Genomic DNA, 12263 nt, shown 5'->3' with positions numbered 1-12263 from the left:
ACGGTAACTTTTTCCACCTCTGTAGTACGAAATTACTTAATTTGTAGTAACTTGAATTATTATGGACCAGACCGATTAATGATTTTATTTAATGATAAGCATTTGTACCAATTCCAAAGGTGGAATAGGTCTAAGAAGAGATATCGGACAGACAGAGATGTCTCTCGATAGATAATATTATCACCCTTGTCACTCTTCGATTTAAAGAGAAATCATAGACACTCTCAACTAATAATTGCTTGTCTCCATTTTCATTTGTGAACCAACAAACGTTCTTTTTGACCCTTCAACTCCATAGTTACGCCGAGTACACTCAAGTCGTTGTGAAGAACACTCAAGTCAATTTGTTGTGCAGAAAGAAGGTAAGCAGATTGCTGCGATGCCTGGCCAATGCTGCCTCTGCAGAGCCGTGGAAATTCTTTGGGTGGCAGAAAAACATTCCAGCATGCCCTGACCCTTGATAACGCACGAGTTATACCGAAAGCCGCCCTCGCACGGAAGCTGAGCACAAAGCTGGAGGAACAGAAGGAAAGCGCCGTGTTCTACTAGTGACTTTTTCGAGTACGTGTCCGTGTTACCTACTAGCCTTGCTTTGTTCTACAATTTTGCGTGCAAAGTAAAACGTTGGCATGTTCGTCGAGGTTCGATTTCTTTCAAAATTTTTTTGGCTGGTATTTAATCACTGTCTTCTAGCTTAATATATCTTTTTTCCTTATGCCTTATTTTAATTTGAGAATATTGGGACTAGCCTCGGTGATATCTGTACGGAGTCACCCGCAATGCACAAATTGTGAGAAAAATCCTCAGAGAAAACATCATTCGCCTTGGCCAGGATTCGAACCCGAATTTCCGGTGGAGTGCTTTAGCTAGTTAAGCTATCGAGGCGTCATCCTTCTCTGCGGAAGTGGTTATGTCTTGTTGGTGAAAACATTCATTTCAGTGACTTGCGGTTTGCTTCAGTCTAACGAACTTGCTGCATTCTATCCTCATCCATCGTCTAAATAATTCTTACACGGTCGTCCTTTTTCTTTATTTAGTAGCATTTATCTTTAAATAATGTTCGTCGTAAGTGCATTGAGTCCGATGACATGTCCAATATATTTTATTTTCTCTCTTCCGACTTCGTCAGTGTTCTCCCCTTTCCTTTCACTTACCTCAGAACTTTCAGATTTGATTTACTTTCCGTCAAGTCCGTTCATCTTGTCGTCTTACTCCATATTTCAGCAGCCTTCTCTTCTCCTTTCCGATTTCACTACAGTCCAAACTTCACTTTCATAAAGATATTTTCTGTAATCAACTTCTTTTTCAGAGTATTTTCTACAACTCCACACTTCCTGCGTGCGTTGAGGACATTCGAGCGTTTCAGTACATCTACCAGGGGACAGAGAGCAGATAGGCTCGCGCTTAGTACGTGCCGAAAGTACGGCTTAAAACGGACACGCATATTAGAAGTTATAGAGGATCAAATTCCAGGAGAAATATAAGCAATCCATTACGACTACCATAATGTCGCGATTGCTGAAAGAAAATGGGTTGTCTGTCAACAAAAGATCACCTGCACAGAATAGGCCCTCCGAAACAGTGGAATCAGGTACCCAGGGCGGGCCCGCATAGGTTACACTCCTGAGGGACGGGAACCAAGTCAGTGACTTTTTACGCCCGTGCGTCACAATAGGGGAAGGACTGAAGAAGGAAAAAAGGATAGGAGGCATCGCCGCGATGAGAGCCCGACGACACCTCCTGGGTGACTCATCACTCAACCTTGTTGAAGTGAAGCTTTAAACCTCAATTGCGTTGAGAAGGGAATCTTGGATTCCGAAACCGGTACGCTTCTCCCGTCCAGGTGGCAGTTCCATCGCTCGTTTTCGAGCAAATTCTCCCTGAGTATAACCCACAGAGTAAGTGTTGTGTGAGTGATTGATTGTGTGCGTGCGTTTCCTTAACTGAGACAACCTTAGCGAGGCCCCAAAAAACACTCGCGAAGGTTTCTTCGGAGTTAAGCGAGTGATTGGATTCAACGGAAGCAGCCTTAGCGAGGTCCCCCAAAACCCTCGCGAAGGTTTCTTCACTGTTGAACGAGTGTTAGTGAAGGGTTTCTGGTTGAGAGGCTGGAGTTGGTCACTGCTGCGAATCTTCCTGTTCCAGCATGCCAACGCAGTGTTTTGTGAGCGTTCCACATTTAGTTGACAGTACGGGCCTTATGGATAGCAGTGTTGCCAAGCTTCCGCTCCGCCGCGCCGGTAGGCATCCTAACAGCGTATGCAACCACACATAATAGCGCGCCAAAATGGTTTAGTTCAAAAAGGAGTTAGGGATCGCACGAAAGACGGCGTAAATTGAGGAATTTTTTAGCGTAAATTGCAATACCTTTGCTGCAATATATAAGGAAAAGTCTTTTGTTATTTTATTATGTACATATTCAATGTACAGGCTGAATAATGAATAATCTGTAATGTAAAAAATAACAATAAATTGAAGGATAATAAAAATTATCGCCACTCCTGAATGAGACAAAATTTCTATTCCTTCCATATTATGCATTATTTTTTTGGCTCTGGCTAGTATTACATGAGAGGCGATGTTGTATAACACATCATCAATCTTTAATTTTTCAAAAATTATCCGTACTTGGTTTATTGTAAATTAAAGATCTCTTTTCAAGCTGACATCTTCGAAGCTGATTCCCTTAATGTTCTCTTTCCTCCTCCTTGTAGTAGGCAAGGATTGCAATTTCCTTGAGTAATAAGAGGCATTATCTACCACTATAATTGATCCTTCGGTTAAGTTTGAAACCTCTCGTAACACTCGCCACCCACTTCTTCATGCTCATCCATTGAGTTCTTTTCGTACAGAAACAAATGCGATGCTTCTTTTATGAACCCATTTACCGTTCCTGCGTGTATAATAGCAAACCGTCCTCCTCGGGAAGTGGGGTGCCAAGCCCAGTAATTACAATTAGTCCAGCAAGGAAAGCTTGACCCGGATTTTCTAATTGTTTGTTTCGCAAACTAATGTTCACTATTTGTCCAACATTAATCCAACTTTTGCCTGTGAATACACTCGTCCTGTGTTCGCGACGATATTTTTTTAGCTGCCTTAAATAATTAATTGTGCCACCAACGAATAATATCATCCCTTTCGATAAGGATGCTTCTATTTCGCCTGCGTTCATACACGAAGCCTATGTCCAAAAGAAGACGATTTAGTGTTGTCTTTTTGTAATCTGGGAGAATACTATCCATATTTACCGAGTTAAAGATGGATTTTAAAGTCGGAGGAATATTTTTCACAGGATTCATGTACCTTCCTTCTAATTCCCGATCTCACAAAATCGTCGAAAATCACTGCTCTCGAATTTTTGTTAGGCTCTTATTTCTTTATTTTTTGAAGGAGTTACCAATGGACCACGGGAGCTTTCCTTTCTCACTTTGTAAACTGTGGACTCCGAGCACCCAGTAGCCGTCGAAGCTTCTCGGCAGGCCTCATTAATGCTGAGAGATTTCCTTGAGTACGAGAAGACTTTGAGCACCAACTGTCTTTCGCGGCTTATGAGCTTTTCACCTTTTCTCCTCTTCTTTGTATCGGACATATTGATTGGGCGTGTTACAGCAGAGATAAGTGTAAAACACACTTCACAATTCTCAAATTCAGCAGACTACACAATACTTGTTCACTCCAAAAAAATGCAATGACAAACTGAACGCCTTCGTAAATTCTTCCCCCGGCCCCTTCGGCTAGGGTCGATTTCGGTGCAGATTTTTTGGTACCCTATGAAAGGATCTCAGAAAAAAACCCAAGTCCCCTTTCGTAAAAGGTGTGCACTGGATGAGAAAAAACCCAAGCCCCCTTTTGTAAAAGGCATGCACTGGATGTGGTAGTGTTTCGCACAGATCATGAGATATTCTCTTTCTTGGTTTCCGCGATGGGACCGAAACACCCAAGGCAAAAGCGTCTTATTTCCAAGCCGCTTGCTTACTTTCGTGTATTAATGTATTCAGATCAAAACACTGCTGTTACGACGTATGAGTATTCTCTGTTTAGGATATCAAACGAAGAGATTAATACATTTCATAGTATGCATTTACAAAAAAACTCCTTTTCCGCCCGAGAATTTTCCCTCTGCGCGCAAGAAAAGCAAGCCCGGCCAAGCGGCGCCGTAATATTTTTTCTTAAGATCAAAACCTTGTTACTCGCTTCAGAATTGATGTAAGTTGATGATTTTTTCACCAAAAATAAATTTTTAGTTTTCTTCACATTTGATACGCAGCATATAGGGACCTACGGCGTAAGAAACGTAAGTTAGTAAGCGATTAATTTTTACCTTGCAAAAATCAAAATTTTCTTGTCTTAGAGGGTGTTACGTCGGCATAACAAAATTTTAACTCAATATTTGTACTATTGGTGAAGACCTTCAAAGAGACAATAGTGTGAAAAATTTTGTGCAGAAGATTCAATTCAATACAGACAACGGTCAGGCAGAAATTGCGAGAAGAAGATAAAGTAAAAAAAATACACGTTCCTCGAGGAAATTTAAGGAAATTTTTTTAATAGCTTTTGTTATAATTTTTATCGAAAAACTATTAGAACTAATGAATGCAGCATCATTTTCTACATTAGAATGCAATTTTTAATCAGTGCATAACGCAACATTAATTTTCGTACTGTTATTGACAACACCGCGCTCCTGGCCTTATGGAGATTAACATGGGAAACGATTCTCCATAAGAGCCCATACTGTCAACTAAATGTGGAACGCTCTATACCTGTGACGAGGTCCCCTGTTACGGCCATTGGAGTGTTTCATTCCCCAGTTGACCTTGAGGCCGTAGAGCTCACCTTTTTATCTATAATTTGTTGTGTCAACGATTTCGGAAGATTTTTCTATGAAAGAGAAAAATCCAAAGATCAAATCGTTGGATGCCCTCCGAAACAGCTTTCAATTCTATGAAATATTCTTTCCTGCATTGGGGGATAGGGGATTGGAACGGCCTACCAAAGGCAGTGTTTCATCAGCCCTTCCCACGTAAACTAAAGGCCTTCACGAGAAGGTAAAATGAGATTGAATTGTAAGGGCCTTCCTCATATTTGAATGCTTACTATCTTTTGGGTAAAGTTTATATTGCATAAATGTTTATTTGTTTCTCCAATTATACGTTTTTTCCTCCTTGTACCGTCATGAATTAACTTGAGTATTTTTAGTGCATTTATGCGATTTTTGGGAAAAGTGTGTTTTTTCATATTTCTTTTGATTTAATTTTTTATTCTGAGAATTGGGTCTTACTGTGTTGCGCTCAAATCTACAACTAATTGCCACTTGAAGTGGGCACGTGGAGCTTACACGATTTATATGAGAGAAAGGCTCTCTTTGTTCAGGCTGTCGTCTATTCTTCCGGCAGGAGGCGGGTCTTCTAGCACTCTTCCTGAGTGTGAAGGGAATTTGAGCTCGTAGGACCAATTTACGTCTCAGCACTCTGCATAGATCGGGGCCACGATGGGCGTAGTCAATTGGACCAGCCTGGTGTTACCTAACGGATTTGCATAATTCATGACTGATTTTCGAAGCGAGAACTCGATGTGAAATGTTCAGGGAAATTTGAATATTAGTTTCGGCAGATATTCAAGCTTCCTGATCCAAAACCTCAGTGACGTTTTGAACATCCTATGATGCAGTCGATATTGCTCTTTTTTCAGAGTTGTGAGATCGTATCATATTAGATTTATGAAATCGTGATACTGACCAGCTTGCCTCAGATTCGAAAAGTTTTCTCTGTATCGTGCAGATGATTTTTTACCTCAGGGTGCCTGGTTTCAGTTTACATTTTATTAAATTTTTCTCCCAATAAATTACATTTTTAATATTTAGTTTTACCGAAAACTGCAAAATTAATCAACATAACTACACAAGAAAACGATCATTCCTAAGTAAGCCTCATTGAGCATAGTGAAAGCACGATTCCTAGATTTTATGACCCAATGGTGTTTATCTATTTCTATGCATTTTTGGTCCGAAATCTTCCCGCTGCATTTAAATTTATATCTATTTTGCGTCTTATTATTCAGCCGATTTGATTTTGATTTAGGTGTAATTTAATTGAATTTTTTTCTAAGGCCTAAAAGCTGCAGTAGTATTCTTCTATAAAATTTCCATTCATACATGTATTCATGAAATTAGATTTCCTCAAGCTCATCACGTTGGAATTCTATGGCTGCTGTCCTGTTTCAATATTTTCTTTTGTGCCCTTACTTACATTTACGTGGCCGTGCTAACGGCACCTGAAAAAACCGCCTCTGTTTTGGCTAGCATTTGTCACGGAAGTGTTAATATTTTGTGCGGGCACAGGGGTTAAGCGCAAATTTGGCGGAAATTAGCGCCATTTGAGAGATTAAGCAAATGGGAGAAGGAATCTAATTTCTCCGCGCGAGTTCATTCCCTTAGTTTTTCCCACCATCTCAACTTAACAGTTCATTGCCCTACATTTATCATAGGACCACCTAGAGTACAACTTGTGCACTTGTGAGAGTTAATTCCATTTATTCATTATCTAATGTCGAACTATGGATCCATTCCTCCTTTCGACAAAAAAATCACACCTATTCCCAATTTAAAATTGACCGGAAATCGGTCAGGTCATATCTGGTTAAGGTTTCGAACTTAAGTTTCGGATCTGGAACTTAAGGGGACAAGGATATATTGGTCTTTTGTTTATTATCATGGAATGTATTGATCAATTCAATACAATCCATGTCAGTTCCCTACTGGTTCATAACAGTTCCGATGGAAAGGCCGCGTCGTGACGTTTCATACCGTCCAATTTCACATCTGAAATTTATTATTGACTCATTTCCACGAGAAGTTAATATTTAAATATGGGTACACCTCGATTAATGGCTTCAGTCCAGGAAAACACAACCTGTGGAAGGCCTTCTGTAATGGATCAGGCTTCAAGCAAACTTTCTCCATAATACAGCACACATCGGTTATTTGGACCACTGAATATTATTTACAGCCACTTGCTTGGGGAAACCTCCAAAAACAGCACCCAATTGAGGAATTATCTTGAGTTTCCTTCGGTAAATTGAAACAAATATCCAAATGAACGGGTCACGCTTTTCATTTTTCCCAGTCCATACTTGAAGATATGCAATTTTTCTCATCAATTAAGACCGGTTTTATACTTTCTCCCCCACCCCATAGAGCTAATATTGAGCATGTTTCCTCATTCATAGTCTTTCTTTCTTAGCGCTTATTTGGTTTTGATAACACATACTTATGCGTACAGACTGAGTAAAAAATGCATACCTACTCTCATTGTGAGAATTTCAAACAAATGTTTCAAATTTTATTATTTTTCGATAATCATAGTTTTAACGGTAGATGAGAAATAAATTATGCATTTTAATCCTCTAAACATCTTTGCTTTTTCAACGTTTATGCATTCTCATGTTTACGGAAGGCTTCGGATAATTGTGGCAAACTGTGCTGGTTACTATGTGTCCAAATCAACAGAAATCACTACAATAAGTACTTATAACCATCTGAAAAAAAATTGTAGACCTGAAAACAAAAGTTTTTCGACTTTCTATTAACGCGAAAAACTTGAAAAAAAAACTTTCATCTTTCGTGCAATACTTTTGGCACGCCATGCGTCATACCGTGGTTCCTTAATTCTTTTCCATAGGGATTCAAAATTAATGCGCTCAATTCTCGCTCCCCTTAAGCCTTCCGCAAGTTTTCTGGCGATCATAAAAAGAAACAGTAGATAGTAATGATTTGTGAGTGAGTTAGCCTATTAACCAGATAAAGTCATTCTTATGGTCGATTCCCAATGTTTCGTCACGACGAGGAGGGGGTCTCGACTCAGCAATTTTCGCCTCGGCATATATAGATACACGGGAGAGCAAGTGGTCCCTCTTGGAAAAGTTTCGTATCGGACCACCTGGGGCTTCCAAAAACACCGTTGAACGCAAAGAATTGTGGGAGAAGAATGGGGAAAAAACGACCGGAACGCGGCGCTGTAGAAACAACAAAAAAGCATGCCGATCCAATCTCATGCCAACAGCTAATTTTTTTAATCTCGTGTTTTTTTATTATCTCCTCGAGAAATACGGCCGCTCCCAGTCATCTTGTAAAAGCTGGGGGAGGGAAGAGGGTAGATAATATTATTTATCCCGCTAGTATTGAAATCGCAATTTTATCGCGAGCATCAATCTCTTTCTCGGCAAATTTCTAAAACTCAGCATTAAGATTACTCAGCATTTACTGTTTCTCGCACGAAGCAGAAGTTTTTCCCGGAAACATATGCCTGGATTATACATTTTATTGCCCGAGGTTGAGAAATATGATTCAATTACTCATCTAGGTGAAAAGTGAATCATTTATAAGAATGTTTCACTCCTGCAAAATTCTCACCGTACACGGAGGCCCAAAGAATTGAATTGATGTGGAAGAAATATCTATGCGTATCCAGAGAATATTATTATTTTTATTTCAGTCATAAAATGAGGAATTTATGCTGCTATATTATCAATTTCATTAAAAGCTCACATTTTTATTTTATAATAAGTTATTCATCGCAATAACGATGCCAAATGAAAATAAAATTTTAATAAATTAATAAGCAGTTGCTTTTTTATAAAATACTAGTGCGCCAGTGTCTACAAGTGGTACCCTCTTAGGATTATAGTATTCCATGAAATACTTATACTCGGTCTTTATCACAACTTTGAAACCTTTCCCGTATTCCAAAAACATATTTAAGACACTGTACTGGATTTTCAAGAAAAAGTTTAACACTGAACTCTATAAATTGCCCCGATGATCTCGATAGCGGTATGTACCTATAGTGTGCAAATTATATTCGTAGAATTTGGCCAAGTGCTTTCACTGTCATAGTGCCGTCCACCACAACCAAATAAATTCGCCTGCAATTGCATTCATTGGGAAAATTATTTAAATGAGGACAAGAAAAGATTGGAAGCGTTTGAGATGTGGCTCTAGAGAAGAATGGATAAGGGATAGTGGACGGAGAGGAGGAGGAGGAACGAAAAAGTGTTAGACGTGGTGGGTAAGGAGTGGCAGCTTTTAGATGAGACAGAAGGTATGGATGGAGCGAGTACTTAGCGGGGAGAGGACCTTGAAAACAGTATAAGAGGGAAGGATGTTAGGTAAACGAGGGAGAGGAAGGAAAAGAATAGGATTTTGAGATAGGATGAAAGGGAGTAGCTCATCTTGTGAATTAAAGAGGGAAGTGCATGATAGAAAGGGAGGATCTCAGAATGCTTCTTAAGTACTCCATGGAAGCCTAACTTAATCGGTAGAATGCTTTAATAATAAATGTTAAAAATTGAAATTATATCTAAATTTTTACTCTATGCATGTCGCGCCGTTACCACGTCGTTTGAGCTCAGCTCCCGTGATTATAACATAAAATCTATAGAATGACAGTCAAAAGCTTCTATGGTGATTTTGTTGAGCTCGCTTCCAAAAAACTGAATAAAACTCCAATTCGTAAATATGAATGTAAGCAAGAAAGAAATAGTCAGTGGAATAGCGTAGACAAAGAGGGCTTTCTACAAAAAGAAGAACCTTCTTACAGCTGAGAATACATCATAATAATACAAGCAAATATATAAGAATCACTTAAATGCTTAATTTAACCTGAGTGGGTTTTCAGGATTGCGACTACATTAAAAATCTCCCATGGCGTCACCCTGATGCTTCTAGCACCGCATGTGGGACATCGATTAGTGCTGAGGTTGTGCCTCGTGGTGCTAGCGTTGAAAGATTCGTTGACAAGTTATCCCAAATGAGTTGTCAGAACAATCCGAGTGAATTATTTCCGTTTGCTTTTCCCCCGAGGGCGTCACGGTTATTGCCGCGGGGTCCGACCTGAAAAAGCCACTGCGGAAAGTTTATATCGTCCATTGTTCGACGCCGAAATTGAGGGATAATTGTGGCCATTAGTTGGAATTCTTTAGCGGGCGATAACGTCGCGAAAGTTGAAATGATTCTTTTTGTTTCCGCCTCCGGGTTCAATATTGCCGGGCATATCGTGATTGCGGTTCGCAGACGATTTATGCCTCCTCGATCTCCAAGTTCCATTCTTAAATCTTGAACTTTTTGAAATGCATTGCGCAAATTCTGAAAGGAAAAGTATTTTATTCCTTACTTACCCTTTTATTTCCAATATCCTGGTGGTGCTCTAGTCTGATACAAGGGTCTCCAACCAGCGGCCCGCAGCCCGCTGGCTAATTCCTTGCGGCCCCTAGAAGATAAATAAAATATTGCATAGCGCCACACAATATAATATATATATCGACACACTCGTCAAAAATGAGCAATGTCAATTATCGCACTGATTGATTGAACTTTTTAACCAGTGAAGTTGATTGCACTTTGAAATTATGTTTTTTTTTTATTTTGTTGAAGTGGCGGTAAAGTGGCGTGGAGCATTGTGGCCTTCAAAAGAATCAAAAAAGGTTGAGGACCCCTAATCTACCTAATTAATAGGTTAAGTTCACTCACCATATGATTGACCCCAAATGTTGTTTTGGATAGGTGATGGTAGAGCTCACTTCGGACTAATGACTGAATCACATGATAATTTTTTCCATTTCTTTCGAGGGATAGGTCTAGCTATCGCTTCAATGATGTCGGAATAAATTACCGTTCACGAGATCATTCTCCTTTCTGTCTGTCTTTATTTTCTGGAGATCCGGGGTTCCGGACTTCCGCCTCCCCCCCCCCCCCCGAAATATAAAAACACAATTATTGTCCTTCAAAAAAGAAAACAAAATATTGAAAAATCAGGAATTTAAAAAATTTTTCTTTAACAAATTAACTTTTTTCGATTACGAAAAGTGTTAAAATTAGTTTAGAACCCATTACTTAATGCCCGGTTTTTCAAAAATTTTCCCCCCTGGTTTTGGACCCTTCACCCCCTCAACCCCCAAACGAAAATCCTGGCTACGCCGCTACTTCAGCCAATCAGAACGCACGGTGACAAACAGCGATTGTTACGCCACGCTTGGATTTTCATTGAATGGCAGTTTCATGCACGGAAAATGAAGGAATGATAAAAGGAAAAAGGGACGGTTTTAATAACCGTGTGATTCGGAAAATGATGTGTCCAACAATCACTCCCTTGGTCCCTGAAAACCTATCGATTGAGCTACTGAGGGATGGAAAAAATGACCGTGTGATACAGGTTTTATTCAGAAACATCGCACATTTAACATGATGACAGAAACACATTTTTTATGGTGCATAGGATTTTATTAAACCGGCCGATGTTCCGACAACTTGCCATACGCCAAAACCTCCCATATCTCTTTTTCCATGGTTTCAATCGCCCGCGTTAGTTGTTCCTGAATATTCTTTTAAATAAAAACCGGTGCTTTTCCATTGATTTTCATGTTCACGACGACCCTGCCCTCTACAAGCATTGCACAATTAATCAGGAGAATGAGGGTTACCCCGCCCACAGAGAGGTTAAGACGCATTCTCCTTACCGATTGCCTAGTCAACCAAATAACCGGTTTCGGGAACTCTAATTCCAAGCTCAATTAGCTTTTGGATATCCCTTTCGGAATTTATACTTGTTAATTTTGGCTGTTTCGTGTTCTTCAATCCATCTCTGTGCGTTTTCACGAGGATTCCTTTACGTTTATTGGGATGTACGGAGGTGAATTTTATGTTTAAATATTTTAGCCTCTTGTAGTACTTAACAAAGTCATTTTTTACTCATTCAAACATAGAGCTTAAACGAGTTCAATGTCTAAATATTTAAGACCCCATTGTCGAGGTCACTCGAAGAAACCACGATAATATTAATTGACTGGTTATGATCATTGTGGGATTAAAGACCGTCACATTACACTTAACAACAAATATAACAATTGATACTTTTAAATTGATCTTTCCTCACCATCATTAAATAAAATAAATAATTTTACAATTATTCTTTCATATCTGAAATAATTTGGACTCTTTCAAATATTACAAAAACCTACCAGGAAACATTAAACACGTCGAGAAATAAAAGGATGAATGCATTATGCCGATTTGTGAACTTCACGAAATTTTTCCAAAATAAAATGTCAATGCTCTTTCTGGAAAAATAAGACAGATAGCTCTTATTTTCTCTGACCTATGCCGTCAAATTTGGTCTTAATAACCCGCTATATTGTATTTCATAATTCCAGAATTAAAGAGGAAAAATCGAAATGGACATGACCTTTTGAAATTGGGCGAAAACGGATTC

The sequence above is a fragment of the Ischnura elegans genome, chromosome 8 (genome assembly GCF_921293095.1).
Source record: "Ischnura elegans chromosome 8, ioIscEleg1.1, whole genome shotgun sequence".
In the NCBI taxonomy this organism is placed as follows: Eukaryota; Metazoa; Arthropoda; class Insecta; order Odonata; family Coenagrionidae; genus Ischnura; species Ischnura elegans.
This window is presented reverse-complemented; position numbering follows the sequence as displayed.